The sequence below is a fragment of the Protopterus annectens genome, chromosome 12.part0 (genome assembly GCF_019279795.1).
Source record: "Protopterus annectens isolate FY-2018-M chromosome 12.part0, PAN1.0, whole genome shotgun sequence".
NCBI classification, from domain to species: Eukaryota; Metazoa; Chordata; order Ceratodontiformes; family Protopteridae; genus Protopterus; species Protopterus annectens.
In genome coordinates, this window is record NC_056746.1 from 1,237,901,084 (window position 1) to 1,237,924,793 (window position 23,710).

At 40.5% G+C, this 23,710-nt stretch overlaps 1 protein-coding gene across 4 annotated transcripts in view; it reads right to left on the minus strand.

Annotated features, from left to right (window-relative positions):
* RALY (RALY heterogeneous nuclear ribonucleoprotein) overlaps nucleotides 1–23,710 on the minus strand; it is a 2,391,440-nt gene that overhangs the window by 603,271 nt on the left and 1,764,459 nt on the right. The window lies entirely within an intron of this gene.

The window sequence follows — 23,710 nt, forward strand, 5'->3', positions numbered from 1 at the left end:
CTGGAATTAGAGCTCCTAGCTAACTAGTATGTTACACTATAGTATTACACAGTTGTCGCAAGCGCCACAGAGCTTATATGTTGGAGAGCTCTCCACGGGTATCTTTAAAGGTGACTAACATCAGCAGCAGTGCTAAAGGAGGGGTAAGGGGAGAGTAGTAAGTGTGAATATCCATAAAATCAAGTATAACCAAAGACACACACACCCTCTCTCACACAAACACACACAGTTGCCATGTCTGGAATTAGAACTCCTACCTATCTAGTATGTTACACTATACAGTATTACACAGTTATCGCATGCACCATGGAGTTATATGCTGTAAATCTCTCCACAGGTATCTTTGAAGGTGATGAACATCAGCAGCAGTGCTATAGGAGGGGTAAGGGGAGAGTAGTAAGTGTGAATGTCCATAAAATCAGGTATTATCAAAGACACACACTCTCTCTCACACAAACACACACGGTTTCATAGTTGCCATCTCAGAGATTAGAACCCCTACCTAACTAGTATGCTACACTATAGAATTACGCAGTTATTACAAGCGTCACAGTGCTTATGGGGCTGGCACTTGTCCAAAGGGTTATTTCAAGGTGACTGACAGCAGGCTTGCTAAAGTAGGGCAATGGGAGGTGTAGTGACTGTGAACGGCCTCAAAATCATTCTTCTCCACACACACACACACACACACACACACACACACACACACACACACACACAGTTTCACATGTTTGGGATTAGAACTCCTACCTAACTATTTTTCTACACTACAATATTACACGTCACAAGCACCACACAGCTTATAGGGTTGAGTCTTGGCCAGAAGGTTATTTCAATGTGACAGACATCAGCAGGACTGCTAACATGGGCAATGGGAAGTGCAGTGTGTGCGAATGAGCAATAAACAATTCCTCTGGAAACACACACACACAACTTTACATTTGACAGGACTGGGTATACAAATACTAGATGAATACTGATTTGTACTATTGTGTTACACAGTTATCACAAGCACCACAGACACTATAGGGCTGAGGGCTACCAAAAGCAATGTGTACAGTGACTGACATCAGCACATCATGTGATATTGGCCAATTGGATATGTGGTGGGTGGGGCAGGCCTCATGATGGAAATCTCTCTGTCACTGTCTGTCTCTCTCTTCCCCACATCTCTGTGTGTGTATGTTTGACATATTATAGTGTGTTGACCTTGGATATGTGTGTGTGTATTCCTATCCAATGTGTGTGCACAGCATGAATGGTGTACAATGTGGTGTGTGTACACAGACATCTGTGACTGACAGATATGTATGGTCCACTGTGTTGTCAGACATGGGCTTCATTTCTCTAAGTGTAGGAGCATGCCCAGTATGACCTTCTGTATTGAATGTGTGAATCCATTCCATGTAGGTTGTACTCTAGTCCAGGATTTGGTGTTCTATACCTACAGCTAGCAACCTGTTTCTGCAGGATATCTGTAGATAGGCTGACAATATGGAGTCACAATGGGTGACAGATAGTGGGATACTGTAACTATTGTGTCTGTGCTGCTTGTGTTACATGGTTGGTGTTAGCAGAGATATTCAGACATATGTACTGTTTTACACTGTAATGTATTATGTCATCAACTACTGACATATATACTTATTTGCTCACAGTTATTTCCTGGGAAATACAAGATGAATGAAGCTGTGTCCAGTATTGTGGTCTGCAGCCTACATATTCTTCCACACTCATGCCATTCTGGAGGGGTCGCTGCAGACACTTGCTGATGGGTCTGTGTAAATGGTCCAGCGCCTTGGTATTGTGGTGGCTGAGGATCCCCTGCTTGTACATATATCAAGGTAACAGAATGACCATATCCTGCTGTGGCCATACCTCTCAGCTGTACAGATTCACCCAGGTTACCCAGAGGCAGGGCTCATATATCTGGTCAGTTCCCCTTCACATCGTGGTTTACAAGCAGGTTTGTAGCCACCCATTACTAGGTTTTCAGGCAGGGGTAATATAGGCACACATCAGAGTTTCAGACTTCACACAATCCATAACGTCTATGCTTCTACAACCCCTCACTCTGTTATTTTATCCTCTTCCTAACATTATGCGAGCGATATCTGAGAAGTATCCCTATAGTTGTCCCTTCATCCCAGCGGTATTTAAAGGTTGGTCCACAGTTCATGTAGTAGGACATGGTGAGCATGGTAGTGGGGTTTGTCACCATGGCCTTGCATTGGTGTTCTGAGGACTGTGTTATGTTGTTAGTTGGGACTCCATGAGATAACATACATTGGCAGTATGGGTGAGGCACAGGCTTTTGACAGAGGACTGTAGGGCATTTGGTAGTGATGCAGGCCATCTGTAGCAGGACAGTGCATTCTGTCACTCCTACATTCCCAGGCTGTGAGCCACTGGATTCCCCTGGGTGACAGGGTAAGTGTGCAAGGTGTTAATGGCAATAGTTCCTGTCCATATTAATCCACTGGTCTGGATGCTGGCAGGGTGTTGCTTACAGCTAGGGACACACATGCATGGGACACCTCTTCAGCATGCTGCATTCTGTGGGTATTCCCATACAGAAATGGGGGTCATACTGTATGCATTCCCAACAACAGGGATATGATCTGTGATAAACCTGTGGCTGTTGGTGGGGGTGAGCTGAGTGCATGTGTTATATGGAAGCTGACTCACAGATATATCTGGGACATTCTCCTAATGCTGCATTGTGCAGGGACATAGGCAGTCTCTCATTACTTCATAACTGTGCCTTTTGTGGTCTGCCAGTGATTGGCCAGAGTACATCAGTATTCCATACTACATAGACAACTAATGTGCTGCTAACCTGTATGTACAATTCGAAAGGTGTGTGCAGCTGACAGTTACATTTTATGAACTCTGTCTAGGGTACTTCCACCTTTGTACTATGTGTATGTCTGGGCCCACATTCACGGCATGTCCAGCTTTCAGACGGTGACAGGTATTGACATCTGGACAGTGAGTATGGACGACTGCTGACATGGGTATTGCTGAGATGCATTATGGTTGGCACTGCAGTTATCAGAACATGGCCCTGTCATCAACAGTCACCGAGACACAACCCTCCATGCCTACATGCTGACCACTTCCAGACAATATTGAACACACAATCTAACACACGAACCCCTGCATATTGTACACATGCAACAATCTATCCTGTAAATTGGGCCAGCTCAGGTAATCTGTGCTCCACTGTTATTAAACCCACATGTACATGTTACTGCATTTCTACATAGGATTGTGTGGCGGGCACACCTGACAACTGTAAACAATTGCTATGACTGCACTGGTATTTCAGGTACTCTGTTGGCTTCCATTTCGTTTTGTATTCTGACCTATCATGCAGACTAGAGGCATATCAGTAGAGTACGGATTTTAGGTTTTATTGACCTACATTTCAGTTTTAGACTGCTTACCCTTCAGAACTAACATCCAACTGTCAGACCTGTTGTAGTTTGTTTGTGCAGGTCTGGAGGGGGGCCGTTCACCATTGCCATCAATTGGAGGCCTTAGCCCAGCCTTTCTTTATGGTCTTCTACACCTGTCCTGCTGGCTGAGGCTGGTGATGGGTATCTGAGCCTCACTGACATGCATGTGTGTGTCCTATGAGCACACATTTGGGCCACCACATGTACTGAAGTGGGATTTGTCACCTTGTCTAGTACTGCCTACTTTGTTGATACCAGTATTTATTATGGATTTCATGCTGCCCATATAGGTGTCCACTATCTGCTGCCATCCCATTCAGCCACCCAATTCCCTTGCATGCTCACATCCATACCATAGATACAACTAGCAGAACATACTACTCCAGTCAGCAATTGACAGGAAGAGTGACTTACCTTGTGGCTCTGCCAGTACTGAGGATGGTGCTGGAGGGCTGACTATGTCAGATGCACAAAGTACACTCCCTATACATGGTAAAGCACAGGTACTGTTATGTTTGGTATGCCTTTTACTGTATGTGCGAGTCAGAGAGAGGTGTCATTCCCTGGGTCCCTACTGTGTCAGTGTATGTGCTATGTGTTGCCTCTTTACCAAAGCCTGTGCATACTGGGCATGCCTCCTTCTGCCTACATGGGCAGGCTCAGTTTGTTCCTCCTCCAATTCCCTCTGTGCCTGTGATGGCCTTGGCAATGGTGGGGGGCTGTGTGGCCTTGCCCCATGCTGCTCCTGCTGCCGCTGTTTCCACAGGATCATATTGTACAGCATGGCACATACAATGAATATTTGTGTACATTTAGCTGGAGAGTACTGCAAGGTTTCACTGGATATGTCCAGGCAGCGGAACCATGACTTGATCTTCTCAAACACATGCTCTATTATGATTCTGGTTTGTGCGTGTGCCTCATTATGGAGTTCTTGTTCAAGTGTGTGTGCATTTCTAATGGGTGTCATCAGCCACGGCTCCAGTGCATAACCAGCATCCCCCACTAGGTGGCCATATGGGATGTCCCCACTGGCAAATGTCTGGTACAGCTGTGTCATATGCCAGATGTGGGAGTTATGGTAGCTTCTACGGCTGTCAGCACACACATTTAAGATAATGCCCTGAGCATCGCACACGACCTGGCAATTGATGGAGGGGAAGCCCTTGCAGTTTATGTAGACCCTACCCCACTTACTGGGTGGTGCTTTGATGTGTATGTACATGCAGTCTATAGCATCCACTAACTCAGTGTATTCTGCTATTTGGTGGAAAAGACATATTGCTGGTCAATGCCTCACCGGTGTTGAGGAAATATATGTGCTCACCGGCATGTGCTGACATGGCATCCAGGAACTGGTGGAGTACCCTGGATGCCTGTGAGATCCCCATGATATCCTCATTTGGCCTTTGGAAGGTACCTCTGACTAGTATTCTTAAGCCTACACATACCTTGGTATCCACTGGGATGGATTCCCCTCTGTTGGTTCTGTGTGTGAAGCGTGGCTGGCACATCTCAACAATTTGTGTAGAATGTCCCTGTCCACCTTATAGTGCTCCACTATCTCCAGTTCATGTAGCTCTTAGTAGGTTACCCTGGGTCTGTACACTCTTCTCCTCCTCACTCTAGGTTGGTCATCAGCATTCACATCCTCACCACCCTCAGTCTCTTCCACATATTGATGTATAAGAGCAACAGCAGCCCCAAACATTTGTTAGTTTTGTTAGGTAACATTTCCCTGTCTGTGTACACCTGTGGTGTAGAGTTTGTGGGAAAAAAACAGAGTGAAAGGTGTTTGCATAGTTTATAGTAGTGTGCTGGGCTGAGCTGCTCCCTGTGTAATTGGCTGATTCCTATACATTTCACCTGCCAGCTATGCTGGTTTTCCTTCATTGCCTTCCTACTGCTGTTTTCCCTTCACATTGCCTTCCCGTTTAAGCCCCAAGGCACGCCACACATACCCAGTGCTCAGATGTGAACAAAGCTGCTATTTCCTGTGTGTTTTTTTTGTTTAAAACCCAGTGCATGGCGCGTACACTTGTTTAGGCAATGTAAACACTGCTAGGCAGCCTCAGATACACCCCCTTCCTTAGCTTTGCTTAGCTAAGGGCAAACACGGGCCACAGAGCTCCAATGAGCTTATAGCATGCATGACACTCCCATCTTATGAGGTCATTTACCTCTTATACTTATACCATGGTGTTGCTGCACCTACATGGTTGGGTGCAAGCTAACACTGAAAGGAATTCTGTGATTCAGTATCAATTCCCTCATTTGCATAAAACAGAATGCTAATTCATAGCTACCACACTCACACTGAGTCTTCCCCTTAGCAACCACTATTCCCTGGAATTGTTGTGTTATGCATCCTATTGCCTATCATGGTAAAATGCTGATTTGTGTTTAAAAGCTTATTTCCAACTTTTTTTCATATCTTCGGGCTGATCCTTTTTTTCATATCTTCGGGCTGATCCCGTTTGTGCACAGCTGCCCTACGCTTAAACAGCCGAAATCAGCCAAAAAAAAGTAATTTTTTTATAATTTTGCAACTATGTCCCATGCCAATGGCCATATACTACATTGAATACATGCTTTCTTTGGAGCTGTCATGCCTCCGTTTTGTAATTTGCAGAAATGTAATCGGTTAGTAACTGAATACATTTCTGCAGGTTACACTATTTCCGCACAGATGCCTGCCTGCTTCCTGGATCGCTAATTCACCTCATTTGCATGGTTTTCACCAGCAAATGGGGTAATTAACATATAGCAGTGGTGTCCGTGCAGGAATAGTGTAGGCATGCTCGTGCACGTCCCGGGAGCTCGTTCCTGGATCGTTCGTTGGCCATATTGCATGCAGCAGCTCTTGCACTATTCCTGCCCACCGTGCAGAGCTTGCTGAATCCTGGGGAATGAGATTTCTTTAAATACAAGTGAGGCAAGAACAGTTTAACAAACATATAAAACAGCAGATATTTGAAATCTAGTAGTAGAACATATAATTGCATAATCAAATATATAAAAATACTTAACAAGCAAGTAAAAATGAAGGAATGTGATATAACAGGACTAGCTGCTTATAAGTATCAAATATAAGAGGAAAATGTGGGTACCAGGCAGAAATGCAATGCACTAATAAATAACATGTTGCAAAAAGCAGCCACAAAAGTGCAGTCTCTGTTTTTTGCATAGTAGGACTAACATTATGATACTTTATATAATTCCTTTTAACCCATATTCCAGCAATATAAGTATATATAACTAAATGGAGGTATGGGGGGAATCAGTCTCTCATGTGTGCAAGGTGAGGGATGATTTGCTGACAAACTTCCTAAAGTTTCAAGTTTCAGTGTTAGTGTTAATAATTGTAGTTTTATGATTGTACATTTTTGTGTTGATCAGTACTGAATAGCAGTTTTACCATTGAGCTATATAGATACAGTATATCCTACAGTCAAGATCAGTATTAACTCCATGAGCTTCCAAAAATGCAGTCATTCCTGCAATTTGCCACTGATATCTTGTAATGGGTCTACTTCAAAACATTGAAATCTCATTACATTGAAACTCAAAACACTGAGACATTAACACTGAAAACCCAAAACACTGAAAACCCAAAACAACAAAAACTCAGAACACTGAAACTTTGCATTGTAACATTAAAAACTACAACGCACATGTAAATAACATCCCCGCCACCTATAACAACACCAAACTAACAAACACACTTTTCACTACGTTTCTGCAGTGGGGCAAGCCCCCCCCCCCTGCACCCCCCATGATTGTAAACATAATGTGTAAATCACTTACCTGTATGTCCTAAAAACATATACAGATTGGCAAAATATACACTTTTTCCCCTACTCACTTCTCCCAGCACTTCCCAGAACACTAACTTAACTTCCATGAAAGCAACCAATCCCTATATTTACATTCTGTATGGTGAGTATGTTACAGTGAGGTTAGGAAATTAACTTTTTTCCACTGTAGTGCAGTCTAGGAGGTGGTATATTTAATTTACGGGGGGTGTGGAGGCAGAGCTCCCCACATGGGGGGAGCGGGGGGCTTGTTCCCCTGCAGAAATGTAGCAAAGTGTGTTTCTTACTTTGGTGTTGTTATAGGTGGAGGGGATGTTATTTACATGTGCATTGTAGTTTTCTGTTATGATGCACACTTTCAGTATTCTGAGTTTTCATTGTTTTGGGTTTTCAGTGTTTTGGGTTTTCGATGATTTGGTCTCAGTGTTTTGAATTTCAATGTTATGAGATTTCAGTGTTTTGAAGTAGACTCATCTTGTAACATGCTTACAAACAGCATCAAGGCGACTGAAGAGCTTCTGCTTGCAAATATAACAGCTGCTTTAATTCCAGTTAGCTGGGACAAATTTAGAGAATAAAAGCACAAAACAACAAACAACTTAAATACTTAGAAATAAAAAAGAAAGATTTCTTAACCACACAGTAAGAGCTTCAGACAGTCTGATGAAAAAAAATGTTTGAAAAACTCAGCATTTTACAATAAAGGAAGGCAGTCATATGATCTAAATGCATTGATTAGCTATTAGTGCCCATAACATACAAGAGTTGTATTATGACAGCTGGTACTATGACTGGTGTAGCAGAATGGACGGAAATGTCATTTATTTATTTAGATTACTGGGTGAGTAGACTGGTCTAGCGACTGTTTTCAGCAATGATCCAGGTACAAATGCAACTAATGAAAAGTAATAGACATAAAGTAAATAACATAATGTAACAATGTATATATAATATGTGTGTGCAGTTCTGTTTCATGTCTATCACATTGTAACAGTTATGCAGTAAAACAAAAGTATTCACTTGCACAAAAGACGATAGATACAATTGAATACACAATTTAGAAAAAGTTACAGTTAGGAACAATATTCACACACACACACACACACACACACACACACACACACACACACACACACACACACACACACACTTGCGCCCTTGCACACACATAGTGACTGAGGGGCATCTGAAGGAAAGAAAAAATTGAATATTTATAATAGATTGACTTGAGAATATGTTGCTTGCTTCACTGAGGGCAAATGCTAGTCTTTATCAATGAAGGAAGAGCGGATGTACTGGTCTCTGCTATGTAATGCTAATGTTCATTTAACTTAAGGCAGTTTGCTGCAGCTAGCAGGAGCGATTTTGGAAAGAAAACCATCTCACCTAATTGCCTTAAGAAACTGAAGTTTCTTTAGAGACTGGAAATCAGCTGACTTTGCATGGAGATCAAATGGGGTTATTTTTATTTTTATCTTATTTTTGAGTGTAGGACAATCAAGCCAATTATTATTCATTGTGGAAAGTTCATTAGAGTTCACAATTTGTCTGGACATGTTGTTCTTCATTTGCAGACTACACTTGTGATATCAGAGTTGCCTGTAACTGACGAATGTGACAAGTCATGACATGTCCATTAGAAGCCATGTCTGGAGTATTAGTTTACTTCCAAAAAATAGTCTCAGACATATTCTGAGCTGTATTACTGCAGCGTACATATATTTTACTATGGAACTTGTGCAACTGGGCTAGAGAAAATTATATTTTATTAGTGCAGCTACACAAACTTGATCTATAAACATTATAATATACCATAAAATAAAACAGAAATTGCACACAATACTGCACTATGCAAGACTTCTAGCTAAAGTGGAAGCAAAAGACCTGTTGATGAGTCCATTTAAGAAGATATATAAGTGACTCGGCTGTGCCTTGAATCATAAAACTGTATGTTCTTTCCATTTATTTCTTGTGTACTTGTCATCCATAGCCTAAGTAGCCTTAGAATACCACAGACAATTTCCTTCTTCATGGATGCCACTGCATCCAGGGTGTTACTGTGATTGTGTGATGTAACAGCCAATGAATGTATTCATGGTTTCTGCAAAAATATGGTGCTCCAGTATTTGGCTGTTAGTCAAGGCAGGACCTGTAGGCTTCATCAGTGGTGAAGTACATCCTGAACCCAAGGTTTCTTGGGGATGCAGTACTACTTGAGGATACATTCATGCACCAGGATTTAAGGCATTTTGTTTTATTTGTACTTATTTTCTTGCATCCTTGTGGGGCACAGCTTGATGACTCCACTACTTGCATCTAATGGGTTCATTTGTTCAGATGGGCAAGAGCTCTCTAGCCCATTTGTTCCTGCCCAGGAAGCCAAATTGGCTAGTTCATTCCCCAGCATTAAGAATTCAGTGGTAGGGGCAGCAACAGCTTACTGGCCCTGCAGAGTAGACTACACTTCCTTTGGTGGAGCAGCCCTCCCCTTTGGCAGTGCTCCAACTTTGACTGAATGCTGGTGCTTTCAGCAACATGCCACCACTTGTTAAGACCCTGTGGTACATGATTCTTCAGAACATCAGGGCATGCTCCCTAAGCCCATGCTCCATGGATATAGTGTCCAGTGCTCCTGCTAAATGTCATCCACATGGCAAGCTAGAGTTACCTGTCTTACCATGGATGGGTGAGCTGGTAACAGCCAGTCATTCTTATCCCACTCTGGCCAGCTCCTACTGACACCAGTTCTACTATTCAAACCCAAGTCATCTGATGTGTAGTTATGGCTGTATCCTTCTACACAACAGAGCTGGCTAAATCATTTTGTTTTTGATGAGTGATTTTGAGATAATCCTAGTTGTCAGCATTCACAGTGTTCATGATTTTCCCTTTTATAGAACATGTTTTGGATTATTTAAGACAGGCTAGACTTATAGGACTTATAAAATAACCATTCCTCGCCAAGGAAAATATTTCTTTTTAAGGCACATGGTGCCAATTGCCTGTGCAGAGACCAGCCACACTTAAATGAGTGCTGCCTTGCAAACACCTTGCTGAAACTCACACTATGATCACATTTACCATGTTGGCATTTCTCTAGGGACACAAAACATTCACATTGAACCCACCCACGGCATGTTTAGCTATGTAGACTTCATTTTTGCCTGGGGTGGGCATTCCCTACCCCATCACATCTTGTTATTTATTTAAATTTGTTAACAAGGGTAGAACACTGTTTGTAAATGACCAATTTCAGGTAAAGCTTGTATATAAAACAAGGATAACTAAAATAGATTTGGAAACAGTCACACAGTGAAAGAAGAACACAATGCAACATGCACTGACATCAATGGAATATTCAACAGATATTATACACTTTACACACATAGTATATATATATATATATATATATATATATATATATATATATATATATATATATATAATATATACATAGCATGTACATAGCATATATAAATAGTATGTACACTACAGTAGATAAAGGCTGTCAGGTAAAGGTGTTCTGCAGGACATAAAACATACAAAAAGGAGGAAAGAGTAGAGAAGGGGCATATAAATTAAGGATGAAGTAGTAGATAAGATGATGAAGATTTAACAACTCAAGTATGATAACAGATGTGGGGGTATAGCTCATGGAATTTAGGTGATGTGGCCTGAAGGAAGGCAGTTGCATATAGCATGCTTAAAAGTGTGTTTTAGAGGGGTGCAAAACTTGGAGTAATAGATGAAGGTTTTGAGATGAGTGGGGAGGGACTTCCACAGTTTGGAGCAAGAAATGGAAAAGCTGTGATTTGTGCACTGTAGTTTAGTCTTGGGTTGGTAATACTGGGCATGAATGTATTATTATTATTATATACATATAAAAATATAATACAATATGATATAAAATATTATATTATATATATTTACATATGTATTACCAAATGAAAAATGGAGCCGAGTTAAAACGACACTGATAACTAAATATACCTCAGCGAATTGCTTCTGGATATCACTTCACACACCAAGTCCATTGTATTACATCAATTCCTTTCCCACACCAGCCCTATTACTTTTGGTCATTTCCACCTTATAAATCCACCTCAGAAAACAAAACATTTAAAACACTAAACATTATTTGATAATATATTGTACGTGTATTCATTTATCGACATTTGTATACATGTTAAAATGTTAAGACCTCTTATTAATATACAATTATTCATTTGAATGCAACATTTTATTTCTTCCACTTGCTTTGTTTTAATTTTAATAAATTTTTATTGCAAAAATTTATATGTATAAAAGTCTATAACCAAAAGTTATATAAAGACTGTATTAAAGTTTATATCATATCCCTCTAACTTTACTCCTCTCATTTTCAATACTGGGGCAAAGGTAATTGCTCATTTAATCCTGGTTTCAATCCTGTGTTTAATTGCAGTTGTCATATTAACCCTCAGTACTAGAGGAGGGTGTCCCATTGCCCACCCCTCAAACTTGGCTCTTCTTGTTCCAATACCCAAAATAAAAATTATACACTTTTGCATTCCTTCAGGTGTCTGTATAATGCATTTATTTCTATCTGTCTTGCATATCATAATAGTGTTCATAGACCCTCATCCTTAAACACCTCTGTCTTCCCTACTGTAGCATGCCCTTTGAAGAATAATTGAGATATCCCATAACTTTTAAAGAAGTCTGAAAAGTTGACAGTTCCAACTCCGCACAATGTGCCATATATTTAGACTGATTGCATATTCCACATTTGTAGGTACCCATTTTTGTGAGATTTTTCTATTCTTTTCTGCTTTGATCTATTTTCTAAAATGTCTTTGATGTTTAGTCCCCTTCTATAACTATGTTGAGGGGGCTTTGAAAACACCTCTAAACTATTGGGCATCTTCAAAAAGATTTTACAATATATTTATGTATTATCTTCCTTATTCCCTTGGTGTTATGATTATATTTTAATACGAACATTATTGTAATTCACTTTAGTTTAATTCAAGTGTCCCTTAGAGATACCATAATCCTTCGTGAACTTGTCGCTCTTATTCAAGACTTGCCCTTGCATCTGTCCAGTATTTTTAAGACCTAAAAGAGGGACATATTTTGTACCCCACCCTTCCAAAATTGACTTCATTATCCCCTTTACCAAAGATTCCAGGTATGGTCTTTCCAAAAAAAGCCCTACAACATTTTCTAAATCATCCTTCAGATCCTCCAAATCCAAAGTTATACGGGCAGCACGGACCATTTGTCCTTTTACAATACTTTTCTTTTGAAGGAAAAGGTGATTACTACTAAAATGCAGATATCCATTGCTGAAGTTGTCTTTTCTACACAATTTGGATTTAAATATATTTTCCACATCTTTAACTAACTTTACATCTAAATAATTAATTTGATATATTCCTGTTTGATATGTGAATTTAAAAAAAATCTGTTGTACTATTTATATATTGAATATATTCATCTAATGTGTTATTTGACCCTTTCCATATAATAAAAATGTAGTCCAGAAAATGTAAATATGAAGAGATTGATTCAAGAAAGGAGGAACTAAACACATAATTTCATTCTAGCACAAGAGAACTAAATTTGCCATCATGGCCACCCTGCTATTGTGCTTATGATACTCCCCCCTCAAAAAAAAAAATAATCATTATCCAAGTTTAATGCCCAAAAATCCATAATTAGTGTCCATTCTCTGTTGTTTAAATTCTCATATTCCCTTAAAATACCTGCAGACCACTCCAGCCCTACTGAATGGGGTATAGCAGAAAAGAAATCATGGATATCAATTGTTACCAATATTGTCTGGGGAGTGATAACCTTCCTTAGGTATTGTAACAAAAAATCCCAAGAATCTATGAATATATGGTTACATTGTTGTATAATACATTTTAATTTATTGTCTACATATACCGCCAGTGGATACATTTTAGATCCCATGGCAGCAACTAGTGGTCTAATCGGTGGGTCGTTAAGATCCTTATGGATTTTAGGTATCCCAAATATAGAAGGAATGACAGGCTTAGAATTGTACAGACATTCAAAATAAATTTGTGTCAACAATACCTTGTTGTAAGTGGTCTTCCAAAATTAAATCAGTTTTCCATTACACCATGAATATTTCATTCCTCGAAACTTGGCTGTGCCTTGAATCACTATTAAGTAGTTATAACATTTTGACTATGTAACACCAAAAATCCATAATGACTATCCTTCCCCCTTTGTCAGGTTTCATTATTCTGATTTCTTTATTAGAACTCAGCTCCTTCATAGTAGCCTTCTCTTCTGGTTTTAAGTTAGTACCCCTCCTTGTTACTTTTATTCAAAAATGTCCTGATATCTTATTCAACCATAGTTTCAAAATTCACCAGTGCTGGATGTAATGAAGGGTTGAATGTACTCTTACTTTTAAACATATTTGGAACTCCAGGTCTGTTGTCCTTATAAATAAGTCCTAGATTCATTTTCCTCAAAATAATCAATAAGCACCTCCATTATTTCCATATTCCCACTGAGTACAAAGGTAATTTTGTTTTATAAAAAGAGAAAAATGAGTCGGGGTAACTCTAAGGCGCTATGTTTACATATATTAAAATGATTGAGTGCACAAATGACTCCATCTACATAAATCACTTCTTACCCTTCGTGACTACGAGACTCTACTGAAGCAATTCATGTCTTCCTTGTCTGTTTCTTCCCTTCCCTTCTGAAGTCTTGGGTTGCCGCCATTTTAATAGCTGTCCAAATTCCCTACACTTTCCCTGTTGTGTAACCTGTACAACCTCCTCAATAGGGGAAATTCTAAAGGGTTCTGTAAATCTGGGTTATTGTCTCCTTCCTGAACAAAATTATTCTCATTCATGACCCCATTTCTCCTATAATAATTTCTCCCCATTGTGGTTTCGACTATTAAACTCTTTATTGTATTTATATTTCAGTGGTCAATATGCTTTATCTTCAGCATACTCCTTTTTATCTCTCTCTCCTATTTTCCCATTGTTTGCTTTTTTACCTTTTCTATCTTATTATCCGCTTCTTTTAAAGCAAAATAATATTCTTTTCTATGTTCATCAATTTTAAATAGCAAATATTTTTGTATTGCTGTGTTCAATCCAATGATTTCATCATACAGTATTGTCAACATTTGGTCATTATTCTTAATAACTGCTTTCATAATCTCTAACTCATCCATAAATGGAAACAATGGCCTATTTTTAATTTAAAATGGTTTGATATAAATTGAACTATGTGATAAGAATGGATACTCTGATGAAGTCTTTTATGAGACAAAAGTGCTTAATCCATTAATAAATAACATTTTTAAACAACGGACTTGGTGAGTGAAGTGATACCCATAAGCAATTCACATAGGTATACTTGGTTATTATTTACATATATATTTCTTAAATCCAAGGTCACACAACCACATGGAAAAGGCATCAGTCAGTACTTTATAAAACGTACCCATATTGTTATTCAACCCTAGAAAAGAGATTACATACCACTTTTTAAGCATCCTGTCAACATGCCATAGTGTCAAACTCAAGAGAATGGCATCTTGCTCAATAAGGCAGATCAGTGATTGGCATTAAAGAATGGTACTCAGCAAAATGGGACTGAGGAAGAATGGCTGCACCTCTGAGTGGTGTAGATTGCAATGCATAAGAGTAGCATAATTTTATTTCAAACTGTTGATAATGACTCAGTCATAAACACGCAGATGTCTTGAGCTATCCGGAGGTAAACACACCTGTTTCCTGTTAGAGACACCAAGGATCAGTGGATGGAAGTTTCAACCAACAGTGAAAGTTAACTCCAGTCAAGGTCAAAGTTCATTCATGGCCCAACAGTTCAGACATTTTCCTATCTTCAAAGCACTTTTACGGTGACTCAGGAAAAGCAGACTGCTCACCCTTCAGGGAGAACACGGATGAGCTGATACCCCAGTATAATTTAATATGGATGAGCTGATACCCCAGTATAATTTAACATGGATGAGCTGATACCCCAGTATAATTTAACACGGATGAGCTGATACCCCAGTATAATTTAACACGGATGAGCTGATACCCCAGTATAATTTAACATGGATGAGCTGATACCCCAGTATAATTTAACATGGATGAGCTGATACCCCAGTATAATTTAACATGGATGAGCTGATACCCCAGTATAATTCGTATTCACGCATGAGCTGCCCGTGATTTGATTCTCTTCTAAACTGGTTTACCCTGCAAGATCAGTAAGATTTTCTAAATCAAACCTTTGCCGTAAAAAAATGAAACTTCTACAAAATCGGAGAGCAAGCGCCGAGTACCTACCTAGCCACTGAATGCTATAACCTCCCACTTGAATTAAGAGCAAGGCTATAGCTACTCCATTTTAAAAGACAATGTAAATCCTACCCAAATCTCCAAATACATTGTTCATTATATTCCGCTACTTAAAAACAAATACTTTCTTAACAGGTAGCATTGATCTTTTTACCGTCTCACTACACAGCAAATGAATCTACGCACTGTAAAACAAATTTTATCTCTTTAGTAGTACATCTTAACTTGGGCGGCCACGGTGGTGCAGTGGTTAGCATTGCCACCTCACAGCAAGAGGTTCTCCGGTTCGATCCTCGGCTGGGGTGCCTTCTGTGCGGAGTCTGCATGTCCTCCCTGTGGTCGCGTGGGTTTCCTCCGGGTGCTCCGGTTTCCTCCCACATCCCAAAGACATGCTGCAGGTGGATTGGACACTCTAAATTGGCCCTAGGTGTGCATGTGAGTGTGCCTTCGGTGGAAGGTTGGGCGCCGGGCTGGCAACTCGACACCGTAAAACTCCACTGCCATTCAATGTGCGGACAAGGTGATCCGCTGTGGCGACCCCTAACTGGGAAAAAGCCGAAAGAAGAAGAAGTAGTACATCTTAACTTAGTTACTTTACAGCAAATTAATTTCCTATTACCAAACTTCACCTCTTTACTAACACTTTATCTTGCCATTCTTAAAAATTTCTGTACACCTAATTATACAGCCATATACTGTATGCTGTTTTCTGTTATCGTACCCATGTGGCTTCATTATGTTGTGTAATCTATTTCTTATTTTCTTACTAGCTGTAGTGACTGCAGTGTAATAACTCTGTAAAATTATTAATTTGGTCCTGTGCAAATCTTCAACATTTTTGTACTGCATTTAAATATATATTTTTTGTTGTGTTATACTGTTCATTTTTACTACAGCCCCCTCTGTAAAAATACGATGCCCAGCATGGTTAACCTGGCAAACAAACTTACATAAATAAATAAATAAATACGTAAGCATGTACGTTTAGCTTGACTTAATATACTGCATGTTAATTTAACATAGTTATGCCATGCTTGGTTTTCATCATGGAGGCAGGAATGCTATACACAGCACAATGGAATCACATGTCAGTTTTGGTTGTATTGTAAATGATGTCTTTTTCAACTAACTTGACTAAGCACTGCAATATGCTTTAAGCTACTTATTTGCAGCTAGGCTATTGACATTAACTTTCACACACTTTTTCTCCACTATTTGTGTCATAATTTCCAATATCTTAGCTATGCATCTATTGACATAACATTAATGTAGCATACTGCATGAGCAGGAGGCTCTGTCTTCTGTTCTCAAGCAGTCACAGAGAAGACAAAGCAAAACAAAACAAAGCATAACAGTGAATCTGTTTGATTTATAAACACAAGGTACAAGGTTTGGTACTCACCTCTGACAGGAAATTAGCTATGCTTAAATTGGTTCACACTGGCAGCTGGCCTAGTACACACATGAACCTATGAAAAATAACTAAAACAATCAAAATGTGATATCCTTAGATTCTCATCTTCTTTTTCTGTTTACATTCATGCTAATATGCCAATAAGCAGTTGTAGAACAGTGGTGATTTAGATGTGATGTAATTTATGTGTATGCATAACAATAGTCCTTGACATCTCTTTTGTAGTATTTGAACATTTTCTCAGTCACTTGACTTTCCCGTGTTTCTCAGTACTAAACAAATTTGCTATCGTTTCATATCGATATCTGTTTGGAATAGTATAATCATTAACAAGTTAAAGGTGCAGCACTAGAGACTTACAATTACTTAACATATTGAAGTAACAACACTTTTTAACCCTGTCTGGTCAACACAGGAAAACAGGAAGTCATTAGGCAAGCTGGGACCATAAGATGCCTAGCCCTTAAACGCCTTTAAGAAGAGATGCCTAGACTTTCAACACTTTTAGGATTTAGGAAAAAAAAAAGTACAGTTGTGTACCTACCATAAATGTAGATGTTCGAGTGTATTCACTGTTGCAGTCATTACACTTGGGTTATCCTGCTGGCAGGCTACCCGCAGTCGGCCTGAATTCCAAAGTCTTGGTCCGGCGTCGGTTGCTGTCACCTCTTCCCTGACGTCTGTGCGCCAGGGGTATAAAAGATGCAGCCGATGCCATTTTCTTCAGTTTTTCTTGTCCCAGATGTCAGGTGCCCCCAAAAGGGTAGGCTAAAAACATTGCTAATAAAAGAATGCACTAAAATAACAATACCTTCATCTACAAGCAAATACACCACATAGGTTGTATAGGATAGAGAAGTACAAATAAGTCCCAGGAAGGAAGGGGGATGGTGGGTGGGTAACCTGGACTGCAATAGTGAATACACTCGAATATCTACATTTATGGTACTTACACAACTGTACTATGCTCATCATGTTTCACTGTTGCAGTCATTACACTTGGCTTGAATCCCAAAGCTGAGGTTGGGCGGCTGGGTCTAAATAGAATTAGGAGTAGCTATAAGGCCCTGCAAGACTGCAGCAGCAAAGCCTGCACTGTATTTAGAGTAAAGAGGCAAGTGGTAGTGCTTAGTAAAAGTGTGCACTGAAGTCCAAGTTGCAGCCTCCAAAATATCCTTGGTTGGTACTCCTCTGAGGAAGGCTGCTGAGGTGGCTGCTGCCCTTGTAGAATGTGGTCTAATGCCCTTAGGCACTGATTTACCATGCTGTGAATAGCAGAAATGAATGCAGTGTCCTATCCATTTTGAAATAGTCTGCTTTGAGATAGCCTTTCCTTGTGATCCTGTAGCATACGATACTAAAAGTTGTTCAGTCTTTCTGAAAGCTTTAGTTTTGTCCAAGCAGAAGTGTAGCTGTCTGTGTATGTCCAAAGAATGCAGAAGTCTCTACCCTTTATTCTGCGGGTTTGGGTAAAAAGTAGGCAAATGAATGGTTTGGTTAAGAGCCACACTGGACACTACCTTAGGCATAAATGTTGGGTTTGTCCTTAGAGAAACCCTGTCCGCATGGTAGATGATAAAAGGTTCCACAGCCATTAATGCGTGTAACTCTGAGACTCTTCTTGCTGAAGTTATTGCTAGGAGCAGAGCTGTTTTCCATGATAAGAATTTTATGTCAGCTGTATTGGCTGGCTCAAAAGGAGGCATTGCGAGCTTTTCCAAGACAAAACTGAAGTCCCATGCAGGTATTGGTGCTCTCCTTGGAAGTCTTATGTTTTTGCCCCCCCCTGAGGAACTGCCTAAGCAATGGATATGAAAAAATAGGTGGGTCTGTATTGTAATGAGCTGAAATGGCAGAGGCATGGATCTTAATTGATGAGAAGGATAGGCCTTTGCCCAGCATCTCAGTTAGATATTGTAAAATCTGAGGAATATTTGGAACAAGTGTGTCAATTCCTTGTGCCTGCTTCCAAGCACAGAATCTCTTCCATTTTTCTGCATAAGACTTTCTGGTGCTGTGCCCCCTGGCCTCCAAAATGACATTCATAACCACTTTAGAGAGAGGTGTATTCTGAATGGTTACAGTATCCTCCATGTAGCTAGATTTAGAGTTCCAAGTTAGCTGTGCAGGATCTGATTGTTTTGTTGGGTCAGTAAATAAGGAATTTGAGGCAATGTCCAGGCTGGGACTTGGGACAAGCTCCTTAGGATTGGGTACCAGTGTTAGCATGGCCAATCCAGGGCAATCAGTATCATTTGTGGCTTCTCTTGTCTGACCTTTAGGAGTACCTTGGGGAGGAGAGGCAGTGGAGGAAAGGCATATACTGTAAGGTTGTTCCAGCTGAATGACAGGGCATCCACCTTCCATGCTTGTTTGTGATAAGTCATTGTGCAGAATCTCTGACGTTGGCAGTTGTGAGGGGAGGCAAACATATATATGTCTGGGCATCCTCATTTCTTGTTATCATGCTGAAGATTTGTGGATCTAGTTTCCACTCGTGAGGGTCCATGAGGTTTCTTCTTAGTTTGTCTGCCAGAGCATTTGTTTTTCCTGGCAGGAATTGTGCTTGCAGGTGTACTTGTTAAGTCAATGCTGTGTTCCATAAAATCATGGCTTGTCTGCAGAGGGGGTAGGAATGTGTGCTTCCCTGCTTGTTTATGTACCACATGACTGTGGTGTTGTCTGTCTTTATCAGCAGCTGTCCTGGATGAAGTAGGTCCTTGAAGGCTGTCAGGGCATTTTGTACAGCTAGCATCTCTTTTTGATTGATGTGTAGATGCCTTTGGCTTGGAGGCCATGTGCCCTGAATACATTTTCCTGCCATGTGTGCCCCCAGGCATAATCTGATGCATCTGTTGTTAGTGTTTGCCTGGCTGTGGGTAAAGTGAAAGGCTATCCCTTGTTGTGGTGACAGGCCTGTGCCCACCATCGAAACTCCTGTTGTAGGCAAGGAATGAGGGGAATTAATGCTTCCAGGCTGTGGCAATGTTGAGTCCAAACACTTTTTAGGTACCATTATAGTTTCCTCATATGCTGTCTTGCATATGGAATAAGCAGAATGCAGGAGGCCATGAAGCCCAGAGCCTGCATAATTTTTCTTGCAGATAACTTGGCCTTTGTTGCCATGTTTTCAAAGTAAGAAGTTAGATGCCTTTGTTTGTCTGGCGTGGCATTATCTGGGCAGCTGTATTTAAGCTTGCACCCAGGAATATTATTTTTTGAGAGGGTACTAGTTTTGATTTATTTTCATTTATTGTGTACCCTAGACAAATTAGTAATCTTTTTACAAATGCCAGATGCTTTAGTAGAATGTCTTTGGCCTCTGCTTGAATAAGGCAGTCATCCAAGTAGGGATATTTTTGTCTGCAAAATGCAATTACTGGTGCCAGGGATTTTGTGAAGACCCTGGGCGCAGTAGATAAGCCAAAGGGCAGTGCAGAGAATTGGTAGTGCTTTGAGCCAGCTATGAATCTGAGGTATACTCTGCAAGACTGTCTGATTGGGACATGCAGGTATGCCTCTCTGAGGTCCAAAGTTACAAGCCAAGCGTTTTTGCCCAGCATGGGCAGAAGCTGCTGCAGAGTCAACATTTTGAATTTCGGAACGTCCAGAAAAGTATTTAGAATAGACAGGTCCAGAATCGGTCTCCATGCTTTGTCCTTTCTTGGTACTAAGAATAGTCTTGAGTAAAATCCTTGTCCCTGCTATTGTTGTGGCACTGGCTGAATAGCCCTCATGTCCATGAGGGATGAAACCTGGTTTTGTGCCTCTGTCCATTGATTGTGTGGCAGGTCTGGCATACCTTTTGCCTTTGGAAGGGTGTGAAAGTGGAACCTGTAGCCCTGAGAGACTATATTTAAGACCCATTTGTCCTGGGTAATCATGTGCCAATTTTGTGACAAAAGTGCTAGCTATCCCCTAAGGGTGCTGCCAAAAGAAAAATGATTGGCATTGGCAGAGAGAAGTTATTGGGACTGTTTCCTATATGGCTGTGATTTGTCTTCTCCACTTTTGGAGGTAGAAGCACCCCACTGTTTGGGCCTGTATGAGCCCTGGGGCTGTTGTCTGCCTCTAGGGCGTCTGTATCTGCCTCTTTGTGACCTGTCTGACATGGGAAAGGACCAATTCTTAGAAAGCCAGTTCCTGCTAAATCTGGGTGGCTGCACCTGTAAGAAATCCTTCACTGTCTGCATAGATTTAGCTTTATCCTCCATTTTCTTCAACACCTCTTCTGCCTTAACACCAAACAAAGTATCATGCTGTAATGGAGCATCCAATAATTTTGCTTTAACATGATCAGGCAGAGTCTGTTCCTTTAACCAAGCATGCCTTCTAATGACCGAGCCTGTAACAGCGGCCCTGCAAGAGGCCTCCAGCTAATCATATCCACATTGCAAAGTATGTTTTCCCACTTGTTCAGCTGCATGCAATAAATCCTGCAATTCATTGTTCTCAGCACATTCAGAATTTGTCAACATTTTCTGTTTTAACAGAGACATTAAATATTGCTTATATTTAAGCATATGAAACTGACAATTTAAAGCCCTTACAGCCAAGGTAGCAGAAGTGTAAACTTTTTTCCCCCATCTGTCCAGTGCCCTAGAATCTCCATCTGAGGGGACAGGTTTTTTTGCAGTAGCAGCTTTGACCCCTTTGGGGCCGTGTGAAATAGTTTCTGGGTCAGCAGCAGGGTTTTTATATAAAAAATTTATGAGAATCTGGAACCCTGTAGTATCTGTCAGGCTTAACAGGTGCAGGAGGTAAAGAGTCGGGAGACAGGCCGGACACTGAAAACACATCATCTACAATGTCTAGAACAGGAGGAATAGCAAGAGGTCTGTGCTGAGGCAGTAAAAGAAAGTCTCTGAGCCTTTTCTTAGAATCTGAATAATCTTGGCTCTCCCAGTGGAAATGCTACCTCATGGTATGCAAGGTTTCCCCAAATGAGTAATCCTCAGGAGGAGAAGCTGAAGGAATAGTTTCTGCAGCATCAGAATCCTCATAGGGAGGAATAGAGTATCCCTGTTCTGAAGAGGAGTCAGAGGAAATGGAAACCTGATCAGAGGAATCATATTCAGTGTCTTGCCTAGGCCTCTTATCAGGAGGAGGATGGCAGCCTCTGATCAAAGTAATTAGGTCTTCGGCCATTTTGAGCATCTGTTTCTTAGGCATGGAAGTCTGTGGAGAATGCTGTACTTGTTTTCTTGTCTTTAAAAGTGTTTTAGTCTTTGTCTTTGATGCTGAAGTCGGCTTGATGTAAAGCTGTGTAGGTCTGAAAACACCCTCGGAAGCCAATGCCTGCTCAGCGGCTCCAGACCCATCTGAGGGATTAGTTTCCGAAGGCCCAATACTTTGAGTATCCAGAGGCCTAGCTGTCTCCATGTGGGAGTCAGAGGTGGCCTGTGGCTCTGAGGTAGCGGGTGTCAGGGGCTGCAAAAGCGCTTCACTGAGAACAGGTGAACTGGCGACTGGCCTAGTAGAGGCTTCATTGTCAGTTTTGGACTTCGGATGCCTGTCCTTTTCTTTTTACTTGCACTCTTTATGAACTCCGGTCATCAGCTGTTCTGACGGCATTATGTAGTTAAACCTTCGGCCAAAGTAATGAAAAGCAAAATCGTACTGACGCTTAATAGTGCGTTAGTTACTAGCACAAAACCGACAACTAGCAACGTCGTGGTCAGGGCCTAGGCAAGGAATACAGTAAGAGTGAAAATCCTTATGAGGTATTTGCTTCCCACAAGAAATACAATTGTTAACTTTTTCTGACATCGGCCTGGAGCAATAAAAAAGTTTCCCCAGTGGAGTACTTAGCTTTATTGAAGACTTCGGATCTGAAATTCAATTTCGAAAATCTCAGGAGTTGGCCGACCAGCACTTGCGAACTGCTTTTGCTTCGGGCACCACGCGGCAAGAAAGATTGAAGAAAATGGAGTCAGCTGCATCTTTTATACCCCTGGCGCACAGACTTAAGGGAAGAGGTGACAGCAACTGACGCCGGACCAAGACTTTGGAATTCAGGCCGACTGCGGGTAGCCTGTCAGCAGGATAACCCAAGTGTAATGACTGCAACAGTGAAACACGATGAACATCACATCAATACTAATGCCTGACTACTTTGTCTAACAGGGCTGTATATAAAATCTTGGAGCGAATTTATTGCTACTCATCCATTCATCTAGATTTACTTTGAAGGTGGTTTTAATACTGCTGGTCTTGACCTGTTAAACTAGGTTAAACATGATGGGCCACATTAAAAGACTTTTATTTATCTGTTTAATTATGGTTTACATTTAACAACCATTGGTTTAATATGGTTATCAATGGTAATCAGGACTAGCATAAGTGGAAAACTATATTTAAATACTGGGACAGACAAGATCGAGTGTATGTATCATTTTCCTAACAGTCTTTACTTATAATATAATGCTATATTATAACACTGTCTGGAATTGTAAGCTAACATCAGGTTCACAAGTTCTTTTCGTATCAATCATACTTCCTCATTCTCAGTACTACATACGTGTTGTAATGTATGTTGTTAGTGTATGCTACATTTTCACAATTCTGAGAAGTGAGCTCAGCTAGAATTTAATGAAAAGTATCAACCTAACAGGAATCTACTGTTTAATTCTTAAAATACTTCAAAAAAAGTTTGGGAGAGCAAATTTT